Consider the following 24108-nt stretch of genomic DNA (forward strand, 5'->3'; position numbering starts at 1 on the left):
AGTTAATTCAGTTTCAGATTGTGGTCTTACACAAAACACAGCCTCTGGATACAGATGTGCAGAAACTGTCTGGACAGTGAGGTTAACTGAAGTTAAACCAAGTCTCAAGTTATTGCTTACACAGAAGAAACCAAACTGAGACAGAACATCTAAAATTTGCCTATGCAGCAGAGTTGATTGTTACTAGCACGGGGATACTGAAGTTATTAATTTTGACGAAAGTCTAAAATTGTAAACTTCTGTAATGTCACGAGTTATACTGTTCTCTTAAATATAATAAGTGACATCTGATGTTAGAACTCTGATGTTTTGAGTCCTATTGTGATCAGTGACAGCTGGTTTTAAGCTAATCACTCAGTCCCTCAATAATGTGCAATTGTGGTTTATTCATTCGCATTTAAGTACAGAGCAAGCTGTTCATGATAATGCCCACCCACGGACGCCAATATTGGAATTATGAATCTGAGAATATTATTTCATATTTTAATATTTTATCAAATAATGTTTCGGTCTGTGAAGGGTTGTCCTGTGAATACCAGCCCAGTAAGGTGATGGTATTAGGACAAAATAGAAAGGTGTGAGATGAGCTCTGACATTATTAAACAGCATAAACTCCGCACACACATGGAATGAATTCACACAATTTCTTAAAATACAAGAATTTATTAACAAAAATAAGTCAACTCAAGGTCAAACATATTTCAATCAACAAACTCTTTACTATGCTAAAACAATCCAACTAACTACCAAGCAGAATTAAAGAATAAGGAAGACTAATGGGCTATATAAAATATAAACAAGTTGATGAGAGATGATTGAAAACCATGACCAAAAGACTGATGCAACATTATCATGCAATATTTATGTTTGAGAACCAAGGATTATCTTGAAGAATCTGGAAGTGATGTGAAGTTAGTCTTGAAACTAACTTAGATAACTATTCACAATGCAAGATCAGATAAAATATTATTTTAATAAAATAATGTTTTAAGAACTATCTGCTGAATAAAACCAACCTTCTGGATGACTAATTCTCAACGAGGTCTCAATAGCTGCCTTTATTCATTAAAATAATATTTAAAGAAATATTTTACCAAATCTGTCTGGAGAAATGGGGTTTAATGGTGTTTACTTAGTTATCCAATTTAGTAAAATGATGTTAGGGACACATTATTTACTGGATTGAAAACTAAACCTTTCGGGGTAAATATTATTTGGCAGCAAGCACGTGTCCTTACCTGTTAGCAGTTGAAGCTAACAAAGGAGACTGATAGCTTAACACCAGAATCAAAGACACACCTTTAAAAATACCATCAACAAAAGGGTTAAAATGTATGAGCACGGACGGCGCATTATGGCCGATCTTCTGTGTTTAAAATCACCCTTTAAATAAAGTTTGTCTTAACTTTAAAAACACACAGACAAAGAATACAAAACTGAACGTGTGTGCTGCAGATATTCTGCTAGCACTAAGATAGCTGAGTTCAACACAAACAAAACCAAACTTCATATGACATCCTTGGATCAAGTTTGAAGAGTTTGTGTTTTTTGCCAGCAAAGAGACATCAGCACGCTAGGCGACCCCTATCCTGGTCCCGCAGAGGAACAGTGGAAAGAGGGCGGCTTGTTGGAGAGGGGGTGCTCTTATTCAGACACTGGCATCATGGGAAGTTTGCTGCTACCCCCCTTTCCTCAGTTGCTGGAAGTCAGTTAAATGCAATTTATTTCGAAAGTTCCAGAAAAGTCTGTACCGTAGTTTTAATGTTATTTCCATGGCTGGGTCCCAACAACAGATACACAGTGACATTCACCTGCGGTACCGGGCCCCCCTCAGCCCATCTTAGGGATGAACCAAGGGAAGCAAAGAATGGAGCGTGAGTCCTGCTTTTATCTATGCCTGTTCTTAACTCTCCTAAAGGGTGTCATCCTCTTGTATCAGTTTATCTTTGACTATTCAATACAATTCAATTCAGTTTTATTTATATAGCACCAATTCACAACACATGTTGTCTCAAGGCACTTCACAAAAGTCAGGTACATACAGGGGTTGGACAATGAAACTGAAACACCTAGTGTGGGAGGTTTCATGGCTAAATTGGACCAGCCTGGTAGCCAGTCATCATTGATTGCACATTGCACCAGTAAGAGCAAAGTGTGAAGGTTCAATTAGCAGGGTAAGAGCACAGTTTTGCTCAAAATGTTGAAATGCACACAACATTATGGGTGACATACCAGAGTTCAAAAGAGGACAAACTGTTGGTGCACGTCTTGCTGGCGCATCTGTGACCAAGACAGCAAGTTTCTGTGATGTATCAAGAGCCACGGTATCCAGGGTAATGTCAGCTTACCACCAAGAAGGACGAACCACATCCAACAGGATTAACTGTGGACACCAGAGGAAGCTGTCTGAAAGGGATGTTCGGGTGCTAACCCGGATTGTATCCGATAAACATAAAAACACGGCTGCCCAAATCACGGCAGAATTAAATGTGCACCTCAACTCTCCTGTTTCCACCAGAACTGTCCGTCGGGAGCTCCACAGGGTCAGTATACACGCTATAGTCAAACCTTTGGTCACTCATGTCAATGCCAAACATTGGTTTCAATGGTGCAAAGAACACAAATCTTGGGCTGTGGACAATGTGAAACATGTATTGTTCTCTGATGAGTCTACCTTTACTGTTTTCCCCACATCCGGGAGAGTTACGGTGTGGAGAAGCCCCAAAGAAGCATACCATCCAGACTGTTGCATACCCAGATTGAAGCATGGGGGTGGATCAGTGAGGGTTTGGGATGCCATATCATGGCATTCCCTTGGCCCAATACTTGTGTTGTAGATGGGCGTGTCACTGCCAAGGACTACCGAACCATTCTTGAGGACCATGTGCATCCAATGATTCAAACATTGTATCCTGAAGGCGATGCCGTGTATCAGGATGACAATGCACCAATACACACAGCAAGACTGGTGAAAGATTGGTTTGATGAACATGAAAGTGAAGTTGAACATCTCCTATGGCCTGCACAGTCACCAGATCTAAATATTATTGAGCCACTTTGGGGTGTTTTGGAGGAGCGATTCAGGAAACGTTTTCCTCCACCAGTATCACGTAGTGACCTGGCCACTATCCTGCAAGAAGAATGGCTTAAAATCCCTCTGACCACTGTGCAGGACTTGTATATGTCATTCCCAAGACAAATTGACGCTGTATTGGCCGCAAAAGGAGCCCCTACACCATACTAATAAATTATTGTGGTCTAAAACCAGGTGTTTCACTTTCATTGTCCAACCCCTGTATGTACCCATAAAGGATTGTAGTGTAGAAGGTATTCCCCTTGAAACTTCTTAGCAAAGCTGAATTTGCTACTGTTGGAAAATATTTAAAATACTTAATAGGGTCTGCATGCTATGCTCAAGTTAGGTTTAATAATGTGTGAAATAAAATGTATTGTGTAACTTAGTGGCTTGCTCAAAACAGGCCTCTCTGTGTATGTGTGTTTGGTTTGGCTATAATCTGCCCTGCAATTGTGAATATATTTCTGTAGATGTCTGCAGAATAACAGGAATGTTGTGAAGAGCCAAAAGTAGAATAACAGGAATGTTGGGAAGGTCGAACAGACATCTGAATGCCAGGTATAAGAGTTCAACTGACCGGTTTGGAAAATGTTTAAGGAACAGGTGTATGTTGTAAGACAGCTGGTGCAGCAGACTCAAGAGGAAAAACAAGCTAGAAGAGAATAAGCAGAAACACTCCTTATTTGGACATGAGGATATTGTTGCTGGGGAGATATTTACAGACAGGATGATTGTGTATGTGTACTGCATATCAGCGAGGGGTATAGAAAGGTATTGTGGCCCCTCCAAAGCAGACAACACACAGACGTTTCCAGGTACCCGTGTAAGTGTGTGTCTCCTCTCTGAATTCAGATTGGTTTTAATAAACTTGTGGAAACGTACAACTGATCTCTGACTGAGGATTGTCCTTTGGGGTGCCAAATAAAAAGAGTCGATGAGAGGTGAGGAGTAATGTAAGAGTTAACGGACAGCCAGTAAAGTTTTGCTACCTCGACAATTGGTGCCGTGACCCGGATTTGGCACTAACTAAAGGATAATTAATTGACTACGAGGCGGACGTCGTTCTACAACACTACAGGGTCGACCCAAAACAAAAGGTAAGGAGATCTATATTTATTCTCCTTTTGCCTGCTAATAGTGTAGGTGGTGTTGTGGAATAGATATCTGTTTTCTATTAAATTTACAGTCTTGATCAGTTTTGGGTAAAATATTTGTTGGTTGAAATAATATATTACGGTAAAGAAATGATATATTGCGTAAAAATATTTGTTGAATGACACAAGATAAATTTGAGCCGAGATACTTGAATGTTGAGGCTGTAACATACTTTTCACCGAAGATACTTAAATGGTGACGGTGTTGAAGTAAATAAGTTCCGGATTTGGCAATTCAAACTCAGTCCTGATGGGGACTGGGGTCTTTAGGCTGGGGTTAGTAAGAGCCTCCCCGAGGGATTGGGACACCTCAAAGTGGCCAGGGATAGGACCCCGAGACCCTGAATTGGCAGGTGAGGGAAGACAGTTGAGATACTTAAATGGTGAAACTGTAATAATAAGATTAAGTAAAAGGAATTCCAGGGAGTCAATGGAGAGTTGATTCCTAGGTGTCAAACCGGGTTTGGCATCATAGCGGTTGGACCAGGAGAGATTGAAAAAGTCCCGCTGAGTGGAAGGGTTAAAGGCCCTCCGCGTGCGCAAGCTATATATCCTGTTGTGTGTGTTTGGAAGACTAAACATTTTTGGATTTTTATTTTTTTATTTTTTTATTACACATTAACCATCATCTCCTAAAAAATGAAAGGAAAAGGTGGGGATGATTGTATTAAATGTGCTTTAACTTGGGAAGATAAGTTTGGTTATTCACAGAGTGGACGTTTGAGTGTAAATAAGTGAAATAGTTTAAATAGTTTCAAGTAAAACAGTTGATGGATGGAGATGAAAAAAATAAAAAATATAAGAAAAAGATTAAAAAGCACAGAGTGCATCAATTAAGGTGTTAGTAATAAGGTGAGTATAGTGCATGTTATGGTGGACAACTGACTGACTGACTGATAATATTTCCGTGTGCAAAATCTGAACCTATACTAAACTTTTTCATCTTCCTCTCACACACACACATACACACATGTATGGGATTTGAGTGCAACATCTGCGTTTCCAACATCTGAGTTTCCACTAGAACGAAACTCAGAAGAAATCTGGCCCCAAACCCACTGAGATGGACAACGATCCATGCTGTTTGCCAGAGACAGAAGAGCGATACACTGGATTTATATTGAAAGCACATCTTATGCGGGCAGAAGAGAAACAGACTGGAGCAAAGTTCTTTCTCCCTCCTGGAGAAGTTAAAGTGGACAAGGTGTGAATGTCCCACCAACAGACCGGAAGGGCTGGGTTGTTGTTTTTGGACTGATAGAGGACTGTGTACCATGACAGTCTGACTCTGGAGCGATTTAGAAACTGATGGGGGTAACGTACAAACACACACACATTTACATAAGTCTATTTTCTATTTAGAGAAACAAGTTCTCTTTCATCGTGGAATATTCAGGGTCAATTATTCTAGTTATTAAAAGTTATTAAAAGCAGAGGAAGTTACAACATCTCCAAAACTCAGCAGTAACCATGAGTTTCTATGTCATTCTCAGGACAGATCTCATGAAGGAGCATTTTTAAAACCCATTGCATGCGTAACACCTGATGGGTTTCTCCTTCAGGTATTATTTTCTGTTGTCAGAGTTTGTATCCCATAAATCTAATGGGTAGAGACCTCTTTAAAACATGCTTAGTTTTACTGCAGATGGTCTTCATACAGTCTCTGACACAGTACTTACAGTTTGGTGCAGTTTTTGTCCACAAGTGCTAACTGACGCCTATGGAAAGTACAAATTCATTGTTTTTCACAGCAGCTGGGAAGAGGTTAAATATTTTTTTTTCCTTCCCTCTTCTGATTCATGCAGCGTGTTGATTTACACTGTACCTTATATCAGGTCCTGACAAAAACTATGAAAGGCTTGGTTCTGCAGTTTCTTTCTCTTTGGGGAAGGAAAGGAAACCTAATCAGTTCTGTGCTGCACAGAAATATTAAAACACTAGTTGTTTTCTAAGATATCACCAGCTAAAACTTTTGAGAGTAATTGGTTTTGTTAAACACATTTTCCTTGGCAAAACAAACCTTTAAAACGAGAATGGGAAAAATTGGGTTATTTTTGAAGGTAAGAAAGAATCTGATTGGACAGTGGTACCACACACAAAAAAAAAAATTTTTAAATAGATCTAAGCCAATGATGGGTTCCAGTCATTTGGTGGCTTTGAAATGCAATAATACTCAAAATTTCTACTCTGGGGAACACAGATTGGGGTTGAAGAGTTTTGTTTTGGAACCAAGGTTAGGATTTTTATAACGGAATAAAGACAAGTAAAATCCTTCATTTTAGGAAAAGAAAAGAAATAAAGGCCCTCTTAACAGTAAGAGGATGGTCGGCTCAAACTCAAGTCTCCTTGTTTGATTTCTTAGGGTTTAAAGATTAAAATAATACATAGGAGTACAAAGGTACACAAGGTGATTTCAGATTACTAAGAGATAAAATATTGGAACATTTATCAGCATTTGGATTATTAAAGAGGGGTTCTAGTAATAATTTTCTCCCCAACTCTCAAAATTTAAATAACCAAATTAAAGAAAATTATGTTTGTTCTCCTTTTGAAACACTATATGGAAAAATGTCCAGTTTGGAGTCAAGCTTCTTATTTTAATTTCTGATTAAATTAAACACTGCAGTCTTTGTTTTGTTTGGGTATACCATAAAAATGTCAACGCCGGCTTAAAATACTTCTTTGCATTTAACCTGAGTAGAGGAATTCTTGAATGCAGCTGGGATCAAATTGAGTCAAACAAAAAGAGAACTATAACAATAACTCTCATTATTGTAGTTATTATTATTACAGAGTTACAGTACAAAGAATTAGCAAAAGGTTTCAGCATCAGTGAATTTGGATTCATTTAAGAGAAAACTGTTGCTGTGCTTCTAAATAATTTGAGATCTCTTTGGATTATGTGCACTCATTTTTAAAAAGGATCCTGAAGATTGTCATAACAAAATTGATCAATTACAGCATTAAAAGATATGGTTGAGAAAACATTCTGAAAAGAGATTGTTAAAAATGTCTTTGAATTCTTGAAGCTTCAAATTTGGCCATTTGTCTGTCTTTGATGTTTTGTGTTTGTTTTGTTGGAATGAATGTTTGTTTATTTGTTGCAAGAAACAATAATCCATGTTTAGAATAATGTTTCTAAATCCCAGATTGATTAAAACTTTGAGTTTTCAGGAGAGTTAAGAAGCAGCTTGTTTCTGAGGTAGGTGCATGTTAACAGTTTTGTAGTTTAAGGTTCACTAAGATGGGTTGGAATGACGAAACTGTGGGTCCGCCCATAGGCTGCCAATCAGGAAGATGTGTGACTAATTTCTAAGTGAAATATTGAAGAACTGTATAACGACTGAAGTTTGTGTTTTGTTGTTAATGGAACTGAGTTGCAGTTAAAAACATCTGGATTTTATTTATGTTGTTTTCATTAAATTCATAGAGACACATAGTTATGTCAGAATTAATTTCTTTGGTTCTATGTAATGTGATCTTGATTACTAGAACATTCTTGTTTAAACCTTTTGCTGGATTGTCGCATGGGTTGGACCCTGCGCCAGAAGAGGGGAATGTCAGAATAAAGTAACATGGGGATATTGCCAAGATCAGTTTCTTCCACATCCTTGTGTGAAGATAGGATGTTGTTTTACTGTCAAAACCTGTCCACTGTGTTTTCTCAAGTTTCACAGATGGTGAAGGCTGCATTACCAGGAACAGCCACTTCCACCCTCCAGTCCTTTATCCCTGGCGACTGGATTCTGCTCAGAGAGTCTTGGAGAAAACACTGGAAGCCACAGGCGCTGGAATGGCCCATATCAGATCCTACTAGACACCCAGGAAAGCTGCAGGAAAGCTCTAGCTCCTCCAGCTTCATCTGGCGTCCAGGACACAAGTCATCTTCCAACTGGATTATTCACGGCCTGAAAGGTGTGAGGACAGCGGACCACCACAAGACAAAGAACTGTAAGCTGATCACTGGCGAGTGATTGAACAGGTGGTTGAAGAACACTGTTCTTACAAGGGCACAATAATCCCTTGGGCAGTGCCACGTTATTTCAGAATCTACTTAAGGCCATCGCATTTCCTGAAAGTTAGAAATCATAAGGTCATTTGCCTCACTGCACACACACCACAGTGAGAGACACATAGGAAACATACAGGGAAGACCTCTACACATTTGCACATAACCTTTCCCTGGATGATGGACTGGCGACGTCTGCAACAGAGAGACAGTCAAACATGCGCCATGATGCTTATTCTCCTTAATTTCTTAACATTTGGTGGCTACTAGGCTCCTTTGCCTGGACAGCATGGGTCAGCCAAATTCTTTTCTCACACTTTAACAGCGAAACTGACTCTGAGAAGGAAATCTCGGATGCTTTTATCTAACTTTCATGGTTATTGCTTGATATCTATCATTATGGTACAAATTTGAAATGTGTTAATTTCCGCCGTTGTTATAATTTGTTTTCAGTACCAGAAGGAAGGAGTTGTAATGTAAATTCTTGTATTACGTTCTCTAAGGAGTTCTAAAGTGTATGGCCTTTAGGTTACCTCTCTTTCTTCAGAACATCTGTGTTAGAGGAGGAAGCTGTAAAAACCAGGAGCAGATGGGTCTGCTCATAGATAACGTTGTTACCCCTGACCCGAGGACGGTTCAGGGCCGTAAAGCACAAACTCTTTTAAGTTGAGATAACACCCACATACTCTTTAAATACTGTGTGTAAATGTTGACACCACACTGAATCCAAAGACAGAAGAAGAACAGCACAAGAAGAGTGATTGAGTTTCCCTCTCACTGAAAGTAGTAGAGTTTTCCCCTCCCACTTGTAAAATACTGACTTTTAAAAAAACTGAACTAAAACTTTTGTATCTCTATTAATTTCTTTTTTTACAGGTATCAAAGATTATATTACTCACAAGTATTACTAGGAATAATCATAGGGAACCATAGGGTAGAACCAAAACCCTCTAAGGGTTAGGTCATGGGATGTTTGTGTGTCATATCTTTTTGCATTATTACAGTGATTTTGGGTTTGTTTTGTGAACTTCCATTCCAGACATGCTCTGACAGCCGCCAAACTGAGCAAATGTTCAAATGCGCAACCAATAAGGGAAGGCTTCTCAGCATCCCACCATGATGCCACTGTTAGAGGTGGACGGTGATGATGAGGAGCAGGAAGGCATGCTGAAGATTTAAAGTTGCTTCCAATATAATCTGTGGGCATTTTAGGGTGAAGTCTTAATTGAGACTTCAAAAGGGGGAAATGTTGGAAAATATTTAAAATACTTAATAGGGTCTGCATGCTATGCTCAAGTTAGGTTTAATAATGTGTGAAATAAAATGTATTGTGTAACTTAGTGGCTTGTTCAAAACAGGCCTCTCTGTGTATGTGTGTGTTTGGCTTGGCTATAATCTGCCCTGCAATTGTGAAGATATTTCTGTAGATGTCTGCAGAATAACAAGAATATTGTGAAGAGCCAAAAGTAGAATAACAGGAATGTTGGGAAGGTCGAACAGACATCTGAATGCCAGGTATAAGAGTTCAACTGACCGGTTTGGAAAACGTTTAAGGAACAGGTGTATGTTGTAAGACAGCTGGTGCAGCAGACTCAAGAGGAAAAACAAGCTAGAAGAGAATAAGCAGAAACACTCCTTATTTGGACATGAGGATATTGTTGCTGGGGAGATATTTACAGACAGGATGATTGTGTATGTGTACTGCATATCAGCGAGGGGTATATAAAGGTATTGTGGCCCCTCCAAAGCAGACAACACACAGACGTTTCCAGGTACCCGTGTGTGTGTCTCCTCTCTGAATTCAGATTGGTTTTAATAAACTTGTGGAAACGTACAACTGTTCTCTGACTGAGGATTGTCCTTTGGGGTGCCAAATAAAAAGAGTCGATGAGAGGTGAGAAGTAATGTAAGAGTTAACGGACGGCCAGTAAAGTTTTCCTACCTCAACACTACCCATGTGCTGTATGCATGTGTGTAAATCTGTGCTTACTTTGAAATGTATGTCTGTGCAAATCTCAGACTCTGTAAAGTCAGCTAAATAATGGGTGCCCTGTAAGTGACCCCAGAGGGTTGGTCCTGGGAGAGCAACAAAGGAAAGGAAGGTACCACTTGGAAAGTGTAATGAAAGAGATCTTCTGAACCCAACTTCAGGGTTATTTCACTGCTATGTTCTGCCCGTAAGCTTGTTTTTGGCTTCTGCTTCTTACCTTGCTTTCTCCAGAAGAGTTTTGACCCGGTCTACAGTTCTTCCAGTAGACGTAATAGAGTATTTTTGGGTACCTTTTTGAGATCGATATAACATTGCATATAACATAAGCTGAGGTAGCCCACAAGATTAGTTTCTGTCAGCAGTAGAAATGTCATCGCTCTGGGATGGATGTGCACTGTGGTGGCTCGGGGGGACAACTGCACCCACTGGTTCAAATGTGGCCAGCCTGGTCACTGTCGAGCTCCACATCGGCTGCAGGAAAACGTTGGAAGGCCACTGCCATGGAACCAGCACTGACCCAGCCACTACTTCAGGAGTCCCTCCGCTGTCATAACTGCCTTCTGCAAGAGTCAGTCAACACTCCACTCCAGACTGCTCATTTACCAAGTACTGTTGAAAACCATCTCTGTCCCAACACTGGCATGAACACAAACACACATGTGAAGCAGTGAGACTAGCTGAACAATACTTGGAGAAAAAGGTGAAAAGAGGTGTTCTTCCGACATTATCTCAGATAAGCAAGGGAAGAAATTGGTGAAACTAATTGCTAGACGTAAAATGGTGAGATGCACTTTAGACAATATACCGGTTAGAGCACAATGGGACAGAGGTACCAAGGCTGCAGTGATAAATGACAAATGGAGAGTTGAGCATTTACCTCACACCACTATCAGTGGGCTTGATGAACTCTTAGGACCAGAGTCATTCATCATAATTGGACCAGGGAAAGACTTATCATCAAGGGTTTCTAGATGAGGACAACCAGCCACTCACATTGTTTATTACTCCCTGGGGCGTATACCAGTGGGACAGAAATCTGTTCTGGCTCAGTTCTGCTCCAGCGGAGTTTCAGAGAAGCATGGAGTGTTTGTGGGATTTACGTGATGATATTTGCCTACCTTACATTGATGACAATTTAGTCCACAGTAAAACATTCGAGGACCACATTGAACACGTAAAAGCAGTGTTACAAAGATATCAGAAACATGGGGTCAAATTTACTGCTAAGAAATATGGACTTTTTAAGCCTAAGGTCAGATTTTCTGGCAGGGTGGTGTCAAAAGATGGTCATACCATGCATCCAGCAGAGGATGCCCGTGCTGTCACTCAAAGAGAAACACCCCCGCACAGTGGGGGAGGTGAGACAAATTTTGGGCTTTCTATCTTATTATAGATCTTACACACAGGACTTTTCAAGCTTGGCAAAACCTTTGAATGACCTGCTAGCAGATACCAACAAATGCTCAAAACTCTCCACAAGACTTAAAAACACAGGAAAATACAAATAAGGGGAAAACAAATTGACAAGAGGACAAATGCCCTCATCAGCCGCTGTGAAATGGACAGATGCCCATCCTCAGGTTTTATGTTACTTAGTGGACAAACTGTCTAATTCTCCCATCCTAGAGTATCCTGACCTAAATCAACCATTTTTGCTGCATACTGATGCTTCTCAAGTAGGACCAGGTTAAGGGTTGTAGCCGATGGATTTAAAACTTTAACGCTGCCATAGAAAAAACTATGATATGCATGCTGGTAAACTAGAGTTTTTAGCTCTAAAATGGTCTAATTGTGACCACTTCCGAGATTATTTGTTTCATGCACCATCTTTTATGGTTTATACAGACAATAATCCACTCACTTAGAGTACTGTGCAAATGTTTTAGGCAGATGTGAAAAAAATGCTGTAAACAAAGAATGCTTTCAGGAATATAAATGATGATTGTTTATTTTTATCAATTTACAAAATGCTAAGAGAGTGAACCCAAACATACAGCCAGAGTCATTAAGAACTATCTTCAGCATCAAGAAGAACAAGACATACTGGAAGTGATGGTCTGGCCCCACAGAGCCCTGATCTCAACATCATGGAGTGTGTGTGGGATTACATGAAGAGACAGAAGGATGTGAGAAAGCCTTAATCCACAGAAGATCTGTGGTTAGTTCTGTTAGGAATAACCTTGCTTACTATAACTTATAGATGAGCTTTCAATGCTTCTCTTTTGTTAGGATAGGATAAGACTCATCACTGACGCACATTATAAAGACAAATGACCTACAGTTTGAGACAAAGTTTAGGGCATTGGGTTGATTGTGGGACATACTGTAACAGGAGCGATTCAATTGCAGCAGCCACACTTAGATTCAGGGTTGCACACCTGCTGTTACTCTCTATCAGTTAGACACACATGCACTCACCGGCCACTTTATTAGGTACACCTGTCCAACTGCTCATTAACACAAATCAGCCAATCACATTTCAGCAACTCAATGCATTTAGGCATGTAGACATGGTCAAGACAATCTGCTGCAGTTTAAACCGAGCATCAGAATGGGGAAGAAAGGTGATTTAAGTGACTTTGAACGTGGCATGGTTGTTGGTGCCAGACGGGCTGGTCTGAGTATTTCAGAAACTGGTGATCTACTGGGATTTTCATGCACTACCATCTCTAGGGTTTACAGAGAATGGTTCAAAAAAGTGAAAATATCCAGTGAGCGGCAGTTCTGTGGGTGCAAATACCTGGTTGATGCCAGAGGTCAGAGGAGAATGGCCAGACTGGTTCAAGCTGATAGAAAGGCAACAGTAACTCAAATAACCACTCGTTACAACCAAGGCATGCAGAAGAGCATCTCTGAACGCACAACACGTCGAACCTTGAGCTGGATGGGATGGGCTACAGCAGCAGAAGACCACACCAGGTGCTACTTCTGTCAGCTAGGAACAGGAAACTGAGGCTACAATTCGCACAGGCTCACCAAAATTGGACAATCGAAGACTGGAAAAATGTTGCCTGGTCTGATGAGTCTCAATTTCTGCTGCGACATTCGGATGGTAGAGTCAGAATTTGGCAACAACAACGTGAAAGCATGGATTCAGTTCAGTTCATTTATATTGCACCACTTCACAACACATGTTGTCTCAAGGCGCTTCACAACAGTCAGGTTCATACATTCCTATTAATCGTAACCATTGAACAGTGCAGTCAGATTCAGTTATTTATTCAAATTGGATAAAAAGTTTTTCTGTCTAAGGAAACCCAGCAGATTGCATCCAGTCAGTGACTTGCAGCAATCACTCCTCCCAGATGAGCATGTAGAGACAGTGGACAGTCACTGATGTTGACTTTGAAGCAATCCCTCATACTGAGCATGCATGTAGCGACAGTGGAGAGGAAAAACTCAAATTTTAACAGGAAGAAACCTCCAGCAGAACCAGACTCAGTGTGAGCGGCCATCTGCCACGACCGACTGGGGGTTAGAGAGAACAGAGCAGACACACAAAGAGAACAAAGAAGCACTGATCCAGGAGTACTTTCTATGTGAAGGAAAAGTAAATGTTAATGGATGTAGCTTCTTTAGTCGTTTCATCTAGAAAGAAAGAACAGATAAACTCTGAGCCAGTTTTCAAGGTTAGAGTCTGAAAGAGAGCACATATAATTAGTCACAGTAAAAGCTCAGTCAATCGCCATGACTAGGAGAGAGAAAGGGTTAAACACTGAAAGACAGGGCCATGTGGATCATCGGTAGAGGGTGAGCATTAAGTTGTTGCCAGCAGAAGCTCAGACGATGCCCCTCTCCAGAAAGGTGCCACAGGTAGACACAGAGTCAGGCCAGGTGTAACTTCTAGGAAGAGAAAAGAGAGAACAAGGTTAAAAGCTGAAATAACAGCAAATAATGCAAAATTGGAGAATAGTGTCAGAATGTAGCGAAGAGAGTGAAAGTGGTCATTATGTCCTCCAACAGCCTAAGCCTATAGCAGCATAACTACACAGATAGTTTCAGTTCAGATTATTTAGTTAAACGGCGCTTATTTTCAACAATGTCGTCTCAAGGAACCCCACAAAGGGTCCCACTGATGGTCATTGTTATACTAAAAACCACAAGGATTGGGATACCTCCCTCTGTCAGACTGATTATAACCATTGGAAAAGAGAAGGGATCATACAGGTAGCAGAAATGGAGGGTGTGTTTTTACCTCAACCATAACTGAACTGGTTTAGGCTAAACCTGACTCCCCCTTACTCCAACCAACAGGGAGGGAGGAAGGCTCCCTCCCTGATAAACTAAGCCACTCTAACTATAAGCTTTATCAAAAAGGAAAGTTTTAAGCCTAGCCTTAAAAGTAGACAGGGTGTCTGCCTCACGGACTAAAACTGGGAGCTGGTTCCACAGGAGAGGAGCCTGATAACTAAAGGATCTGCCTCCCATTCTACTTCTAGAGACTCTAGGAACCACCAGTAAACCTGCAGTCTGAGAACGAAGTGCTCTGTTAGGAACATATGGAACAATCAGACCTCTGATGTATGATGGAGCTAGATCCATCATACATCAGAGATATATGTATGTGTATGATGTATGATGGATGATGGAGCTAGATCATTAAGGACTTTATATGTGAGGAGGAGAATTTTTAATTCTATTCTGGATTTAACAGGGAACCAATGAAGGGAAGCTAAAATAGGAGAAATAAGATCTCTCATTTTAATTTTCATCAGAACTCTTGCTGCAGCATTTGTGAGTGACTGAAGGCTTTTAACTGCATTTTGTGGACATCCTGATAGTAACGAATTACAGTGTATAGTCCAGCCTTGAAGTAACAAATGCATGGACTAGTTTTTCAGCGTCACTCCTGGATAGGATATTTCTAATTTTGGCAATGTTCCAGAGATGAAAGAATGAAATCCTAGAAACCTGTTTAATATGGGATTTAAATGACATGTCCTGGTCAAAAATAACACCAGGGTTTTTTACTTTATTACCGGAGGTCAATTTAATGCCATCCAGGTTAAGTGATTGACTAAGCAGTTTCTTGTTTAAAGGCTCCGGTCCAAAGACGACAACTTCTGTCTTGTCTGAATTTAGAAGCAAAAAATTTTAAGTCATTCAAGTTTTTATATCTTCAAGACATGCTTGTAGTCTATCTAACTGGTTGGGTTCATCAGGATTCATGGATAAGTAAAGCTGAGTATCATCAGCGGAACAGTGAAGATTTAACCCATGCTGCCTGATAATTTGACCTATTGGAAGCATATATATAGTAAAGAGAATTGGCCCAAGTACTGAACCATGTGGTACTCCACAATTAACCCTGGAGTTTAAAGATGATTTATCATTTACATGAACAAACTGGAATCTGTCAGACAAATAAGATTTAAACCAGTCTAGCGCTGTTCCCCTGATCCCTACAGCATATTCCAGCCTTTCTAAGAGAATATTGTGATCGACTGTATCAAATGCAGCACTGAGATCTAACAGAACCACAACAGACACAAGTCCATTATCTGAGGCCATAAGAATATCATTAATGACTTTCAGCAGAGCTGTTTCAGTGCTATGATGAGCTCTGAAACCTGACTGAAACTCTTCAAACAGATCATTGCTGTGTAAATGCTCACACATTTGATTAGCAACTATTTTCTCAAGAATTTTGGATGAGAATGGAAGATTGGATATAGGTCTGTAATTTTTCAAGTCATCTCGATCAAGCAAAGGTTTCTTGAGTAAAGGTTTAATTACAGCTACCTTAAAAGCTTGTGGTATATATCCATTTACTAAGGATAGATTAATCATATCTAAAATGGGGCTGGTAATCAGAGGGAACACTTCCTTAAATAATTTGGTTGGGATTGGGTCTAACATACAAGTTGAAGGTTTAGATGAAGCTAATATTTCTGATAACTCAGGAAGCTCCACAGGATCAAAACAGTCCAAACACAAATCAGGTTCTGCAGTTATTTCCAATGTTGTCTCACTTGCTGAGGATGAAGTAATCATCTTCGGGAGTATATCAAAGATTTTCTTTTTAATAGAATCAATTTTATTTAAGGAGAATCCCATAAAGTCATAACTGCTGAGAGCTAAGGGATCCATCCTGCCTTGTATCAACGGTTCAGCCTGGTGGCGGTGGTGTAATGGTGTGGGGGATATTTTCTTGGCACACTTTGGGCCCCTTAGTACCAATTTAGCCACAGTCCACCTGAGTATTGTTGCTGACCATGCCCATCCCTTTATGACCACAGTGTACCCATCTTGTGATGGTTACTTCCAGCAGGATAACGAACCATGTCATAAAGCATGAAACTCCAGTAGACTCCAGAAGGCCTCAACAATCTCCTGGATCAAACAGACCACAGTTTGTGAGACTGAAGGGTTGTGGGTCTAACCAGGTAGTCAGCAGCACAGGAGCACCACAGGGGACTGTTCTCTCACCATTCCTTTTCACTCTGTACACCTCAGACTTCCAGTACAAGACAGACTCCAGTCACCTGCAGAAATACTCGGATGATTCTGCAGTCGTGGGGTGGATCAGAGATGAACAAGAAGATGAGTACAGGGAGCTGGTGAACCAGTTTGTGGCATGGTGTGGAAACAATCATCTCATCTTGATCGTGACTAAAACAAAGGAGATGATTGTAGATTTTAAGAGAAACAAGAATAAGTCAAAAGCTATTTCCATCATGGGAGAAGAAGTGGAGGTGGTAGAGGAGTATAAATACCTCGGTGTTCACCTGGACAACAGACTGAAGAGGAGATGCAACTGTGAAGCCATCTACAAGAAGGGACAGAGCTGACTGTACTTCTTGAGGAAGCTTAGGTCCTTTGGTGTTTGCAGCAAGATGCTGCATATCTTCTATAAGTCTGTTGTGGAGAGTGTGATCTCTCCTGCCATCATCTGCTGGGGTAGCAGCATCAGAGCCAGGGACTTAAAATAGCTCAACAAGCTGATAAAGAAGGCTGGTTCTGTTCTGGGGATTCCTCTGGAACCTCTGGAGATCATTGTGCAAAGAAGGATTCTTCATAAAATGAAGAACATTATGGAGAACCCTGAGCATCCTCTTCATGAGACCACAACAACAGTGTCTTCAGTCAGAGGCTTCTTCAGATCTGCTGTAAGACGGACCTACAGTAGATCCTTCCTTTCCACAACCGTCAGCATCTACAACGGCTCTTTGAAGAAACCTTGGATGATATGAGCTACAACAATATTTAATTTCCCTTTGGGATTAATAAAGCATTTTTGAATTTTGAATTGAATTTTGATTTCGTTCTAGCTCCTCTGCAGCCATTCCAAAGAATCCAGTCTCAGAATCTGAAGAGAGTCAAGCGGCAGTACTGCTGAACGTGTACTCCCACCGCAAAGCGCTGTAACAGACACGATTCAGTTAGTCAGCAATGCGTTTAGCTTGCGTGAAGAAACACATAATTTTATATAGGAGCTGATAAGTAGCCACAAGGTTTCTCGCCTTTGCAGAATCCACCATGGTGCAGTAACTCGGACGTTATAAATGTGAAAATTGTAATAAACCCAGAGCAGTTTGTGTTAGACAAATCAATCTATATTTACCTTAAATAAATAAATGTATAATTGTTTTTTTATTTAACTTGTTAGTAATTATTTCATAAATTACAAATTGTAATCATTTAGTTTATTAGGTAAGAGATGGTAGCAGTTAATTCATGATGTACTTTAGAACAGGAAGCAAGAAAGTAATAAAAAATCTATTTTATGTATGATTTTAATATACTTTTGTATTTACAGTTTTTCATGGTTTTTAATTTTTCACCAGTTTAAATTTTTTATTTGACTATTTCAGGGTTCTTATTCAGTCCTAAATGTATGCCAACTCATAGATTAAGAATCTTTCTAGTAATTGTTCATAGAAAAATAACAGCAAACACGGAATACAAGATTTATTTTCCTGTATTTAATAACATTACAACCACCAAATGTCCACAGAGCGTTTCAGTAGTCTAGCTCATGTGCGAGTGCCATCTGGTGGAGTGGAAAGGTATTACAGCTACAACTGTTGACAATCAGATTGATTTATTTTGCTTCACAGAAACCTGGCTGCAGCAAGAGGATTATGTTACTATAAATGAGTCAACTCCTACTAATTATTAAAATTTTCACATTCCTCAAAATACTGGGCGAGGAGGAGGAGTAGCAACCATCTTTCAGTCTGATTAATTGATTAGTCCCAGAATTTGTACCTTCCATAAGCGTAAGTTAGCACTTGCGGACAAAAACTGCACCCCACTGTAAGTACTGTGTCAGAGACTGTATGAAGACCATCTGCAGTAAAACTAAGCCTGTTTTGATGAGGTCTCTACCCATTAGATTTATGGGATTCAAACTCTGACAACGGAAAATAATGCCTGAAGGAGAAGCCAATCAGGTGTTACACATGTGATGGGTTTTGAAAATGTTCCTTCATGAGTTCTGTCCTGAGAATAACATAGAAACACATGATTACTGCTGTGTTTTGGAGATGTTGTAACTTCCTCTGCTTTTTAATGACTTTTAATAACTAGAATAATTCCACGACGAAAGAGAGAACTTCCTTCTCTAAAAGAATTAACTGGAAAGTATCAAATGAGTTAAGTTATCACCCTTTAAAGATACTTTTCAAACCCTAAAATAATATTTTAACCCGCTATATCTGTCAACGTCACGCAAGCGTGTCACATGAGCAGCGGTTAATAAGCGTTCTTCATTGCAGAAAATAGATTTATGTAAATGTGTGTGTGTTTGTACGTTACCCCCATAAGTTTCTTAATTGCTCCAGAGTCAGACTGTCATGGCACATAGTCCTCAATCAGTCCAAAAAAAACCCAGGCCCTTCCCAGGTGTGTTGGTGGGACATTTACTCCTTCCTTGTCCACTTTAACTTATCCAGGAGGGAGAAAGAACTTTGCTCCAGTCTGTTTATCTTCTGCCCGCATAAGATGTGCTTTCAATATAAATCCAGTGTATCTCTCTTCTGTCTCTGGCAAACAGCATGGATCGTTGTCCATCTCAGTGGGTTTGGGGCCAGATTTCTTCTGAGTTTCGTTCTAGTGGAAACTCACACTGTCATTTGCAGCAGCAGGCAGACAGGCAGACTCTCTCTCTTTCAGGCCATGATGAAGAAGAGTCGCTGGTGGAGTAACCATGGGAAGGGCAGGTTTCTAATGTCCAGACTCAAAAACGCAGATGTTGCACTCAAATCCCGTGTGTGTGTGTGTGTGTGTGTGTGTGTGTGTGTGTGTGTGAGAGAGAGAGAGACAGAGGAAAATGTTTAGTATAGGTTCAGATTTTGCACACAGAAATATTATCAGTCAGTCAGTCAATTGTCCACATGCCTGTTACTTCCTTCCACAACATGCACTATACTCCTTTCTAAAACAACTTTCTTTTCCCATCTCTAATGTCGCTTTTCACTTTTACCTTCTTTTCCGACTGATTGCAGTATTTAAGACAAACAAAACTTCCTGCAGGAAAGTTTTAACTCTTCTGAATTAATGCACTCTGTGCTTTTTAAATTTTTTCTTATTTTTCTCCCAATCTCCATCTATCAACTGTTTTACTTTATTTAACTGATTTACACTCAAACTTCCACCCTGTGGAAAACCAAACTTATCTTCCCAAATTAAAGCACATTTAACACAATCATCTCCACCTTTTTCTTTCATTATTTTATAAATCGCAGAGTCTGGAGAAGGACCCACCTCTGATGCTTTGAGTTTCCGGAACCATTTTTTACCCGTTCAGCAGCACGTCTCCCGTCTGGCTTTTCTCCTTTATAAGGTGTAGAAATTTGCAAAAAACCACCTGCAAAACCCTTTGTTTTTCTTTATCTTATTGTTACCAATAAGAACCTCCCTGTATTCCTTACAGGGTAACCTGGCCCTCAGCCGATGTCCTCCCTCTCCCAACTCCAGAACCTAATCAATTAGTTAGGAGATGATGGTTAATGTGTAATAAAAATAATATACATTATATCATACAGAGCAACTTCTCACCCAGATATATTTGCAGATCTATGGTCCGGATCCGATCGGCCAGAAGCCGCAGGCAGGCACCAGGACTCCCCTCCGTTAAATAGAGGTGGACTGAGGACAACTTAGTCTCCAGGCTGGCCAGGCGTCCTTATCCCCTCCTGCGGATTCCTCTGGCATGTTAGATCCTGTTCGTGACGCCAAAATTGTTGTGGATTTTCCTTATCAAAGTGGGAGAGACGTCAACTCATTAACAAGAGAAAGACCGAACTTTGTCTTTATACGTTTATTCAAAGGCATTCAGCGTTTGAAGACCCTGTCACTGAGCTTAGTCAGTGAAGCAGAGCCCCTAACTGAATTTACAGACAGTATTTATACCAATATGTGGGTGTTACCTCAACTTAAAAAGAATTTGGAAATATAGCCCCTAGACCGTCCCCGGGTCCGAGGTAACAAAGTTATTTATGAGGGCACCCATCTACCATCCCTTGAGATACAACACCTCAGGGACTGTTAACCATAAAACTTCTGATAATGAATTTAGAGCCCATCTGCTCTTAAGTAACCAAACACAGAGGTCACATGTGAGAGAGGTAAAAAGAAGGTCAGAGCATTAAACTAATTTTCCCATAACAAGATTAGAAAGGCTCAAGTGACTAAAGAGAGTGTTGAGGTGGTATTTTTTGATATTGAAAGAGCATATGATATGATGTGGAGGGAAGGGTTAGTAATGAAAATTAGAAGAATGGGTATAAATGGTCGTATGTTTAGATGGCTTGAGAATTTTATAGAAGGAAGACAAATACAAGTGAGGATAGGGAAGGAGTAGGGAAGGAGTATTCTGAGAGACTGAATATAGAAAATGGGACACCACAGGGAAGCATAGTAAGCCCGTTATTATTTTCTGTTATAATTAATGTGTTTAAGGAAGTAAGGGGTGGAATGGGATTTTCACTGCTGATGATGGAGCAATGTGGAAAAGGGGAAGGAATGTAAAATGTATTGTAAAGAAGCTTCAGGGGGCAATTTCAGTTGTAGAAAAATTGTCATATAAATGGGGTTTTAAGTTTTCTGTGGAAAAAAACTAAAATAATGTTTTTTACACGGAAAAGAGTTTATGAAAAAATCAAGTTGAAATGAAATGATCAGGAGTTGGAAAGAGTTAAACAATTTAAGTTTCTTGGGTTGTGGGTTGATGAAAGAATGACATGGGGTGTACACATTAAGAAAATATTAGATAAATGTAGGAAGGTGTTAAATATAATGAGGTGTTGCAGCCGAGTGGGGGAGCTGATAGAAAGGCATTGAAAGTCATTTATACTGGATTAATTAGGTCAGTCTTGGATTATGGGTGCATAGTTTATAATTCAGCAGCAGATCCAAATCTCCAAAAGCTAAATTATATTCAATATCAAGCTTTAAGAATATGTACAGGTGCTTTTAAAACATCTTCAATAGCAGCATTACAAGTTGAAATGGGAGAAATGCCTCTTAAATTTAGAAGGGACCAGTTATCTTTGAATTATTGGACACATTTACAAGGACAAAGAAATGACCATCCAACATTAAAAGTGCTTACAACAGGTTGGGAAAAGGAAAAAATAAAAAGCTTTGGATGGATAATAAATTCTAAAGCTAATGAAATTAATTTAGATAAATTAGATATAGGTCAGACAGTTCCATTACCTACAATACCACCTTGGATACTTCCTGATGCAAAAATAGATTTTTCATTATTAGAAGAGAAGAACAAAAATAAGTTTATTATGAATAAATATATTGTACAAAAATACATAAACCGGTATTATAACTATGTACATATATATATACTAATACATCAAAAAATACTGAAAATCAGAATCCGAATCAGAATCAACTTGCGGTGGTGAATGGGATGACTATTTGAAACATGTGGCCTTTGCTTACAACACATCGGTTCATGCGAGCACTGGGTACACTCCCTACTACCTCACTCATGGTCGGGAGGCTCGAGTCCCTGTTGATGTGTTAATACCGAATCAGACGAATCATTCGGACTTTTCTTTCTCTCATGCTGACTTTGTCTCTGCTATGGTGGAACGGTTAGAGGTAGCCTTTGTGAATACTAGGCAGAGTGCAGCTGTCGCTCACGAGAGGCAGAAACTGTACTATGACTCTAATGCCCGTCATAAGCCTTACACCGTAGGGGACTTAGTGTGGCTGCACAATCCCAAGGAAGATAGGATGAAACTAGCTTCCCACTGGAGGGGCCCCTTTCAAATCACAGGTGTTTTGGACTCTGAGGGTGTGAAAGGCAACACTTATCGCATTAGTGAGCCCCTGGCTGATGATGCTCTTTCACAGGTTGTTCAATATGATAGATTAAAACCGTACACCATAGGCCTTATCCCTGGGCTCCCCTCGTGTACCCGCCTTTGCCCCACTCCTGATTCACCTTCACCACAGGGAGGTTCGCCTGTTCGGAGCCCTCCGGATGGGTGTGAGGTGAGGTTGCTAGTGGATAGTCCGCCTCTGGCCTTGTTGCGTGTGGGGAGAGCTGTGAGACCTCCAGGTCGGTTGAAGGATTTTGTCACTTACCATTAATGGCTGTTTGTCATTTTGGGTTGTTTTGTTTTGTTTTTCTCTGTTTTCATGCACCTTTTGTTTGAGTAGGTGTGGTCATGTTATATGTTTGACATGCTTTGCAGTGGTTTTCATTGTTCACGTATCATTGCTGCTGGTGCTGTTTTGCACTATTTATTTTTGTTCTTGTTGCTAAACGAGGATGTTTTATTTATTTTTTTGTTGGGGGGGAGGCATGTAAGTAACTTTTGTGAGACTCTTATTTTGGATGAGTGCTACTTTTGTGAGTCTCTTATTTTGAGCGCTGTCAGACAGGAAGAAAAAGGTGTGTAAAAAATAAAGAAAGAGAGAGTGCCTCTGGAGTTCACAGCTGTCATCCCTCCTTCATGTAAGCTTTATAACGTCAGTGGTCATCATCCTAAAACCCTCGGTTACACTATATTTTATTTTTTAAAACAGTGTTAGTTGTATAATAGGATTTAGTGTATAAAGGGGAAAGTATAAGTATGTATAGATGTCATGTGGTCCACACTCCTTACCAGTTGGTGGCGGTAATGCCTCCTTCAGTTGTTTGCCAACCGCCATTATAAGAAGAAGAAGAAGAGGCATCGTTTGTCATCGGTCACGTGGTTTACCGCAAGACAACACAAGCATTGAACCTTTTTACTCTGTAAACTCCTCGAAGCTTTGCTTCAAATGTTCCATCTCTAGAGTTTGGATCGAAGCCGAGTTATAACTACTCAGTAACTGTTAAAGGATCTTTTGAAGAGAAGCTAACAACAAAGATGTGGAGACAGCAGCTCAAACGGTGGCAGAGTGCAGCAGTGGGAGAGATTTCCCAAACAGCTAAAGAGGACAAAGAAGATCAGCAGCGTCTCAACATCCTGGAGGCTGATTTCAACCCTAAAGTTCTGCTGCACAGATTAGGTTTGTATGTTTTCATGTCAGTTACAGTTTAGGAACATTTTAGGTGACTAATGGATTAGCTTCTTAAAGTCCAAATGTTCACCATAGACTTAAAACGGTAAACGCTTCGTTACTCGGTGGGAACGACCCACGTCCGCCATTTTGAGTGGTTTGTTGTCCTTCGACACCGATACGAGTTTGCTTAGAAACTAATTAATAGGGCTGCATGATATACCGCGGTGAAGTTAGTTTAAAGTTGGACATTGGATATTCAAGCTCCGCGGAGTTAGCGGCATCTAGCTGACGGTTGATCCGATTCAGGCACTCAGATTTCGGCTAGCTGCTCTCTGTTGCTCCCTCTTCTGACCCGCGGTGGTTCACTTAGGGACCGTCAATAAGTTTCCGAACCAAACAATTGTAGAAAATAAAAATA

At 40.1% G+C, this 24108-nt stretch overlaps 1 long non-coding RNA gene across 3 annotated transcripts in view; it reads right to left on the reverse strand.

Moving 5' to 3' along the window:
• LOC124880374 overlaps window positions 1–23546 on the reverse strand; it is a 39219-nt gene extending 15673 nt beyond the window's left edge. For 2 of the 3 annotated variants that reach the window (XR_007041307.1, XR_007041305.1), the window contains exons 1-2: window positions 23309–23546; window positions 20232–20428 (exon numbers count right to left, since the gene is read on the reverse strand). This is a non-coding gene — a long non-coding RNA (uncharacterized LOC124880374). Of the gene's footprint in view, window positions 1–19818; window positions 20154–20231; window positions 20429–23308 lie in introns of those variants that run through there. The other variant, XR_007041306.1, reaches the window with a different exon arrangement.
• Between the last annotated feature and the right edge of the window lie 562 nt (window positions 23547–24108).

The sequence above is a fragment of the Girardinichthys multiradiatus genome, chromosome 14, assembly GCF_021462225.1.
Source record: "Girardinichthys multiradiatus isolate DD_20200921_A chromosome 14, DD_fGirMul_XY1, whole genome shotgun sequence".
NCBI classification, from domain to species: Eukaryota; Metazoa; Chordata; class Actinopteri; order Cyprinodontiformes; family Goodeidae; genus Girardinichthys; species Girardinichthys multiradiatus.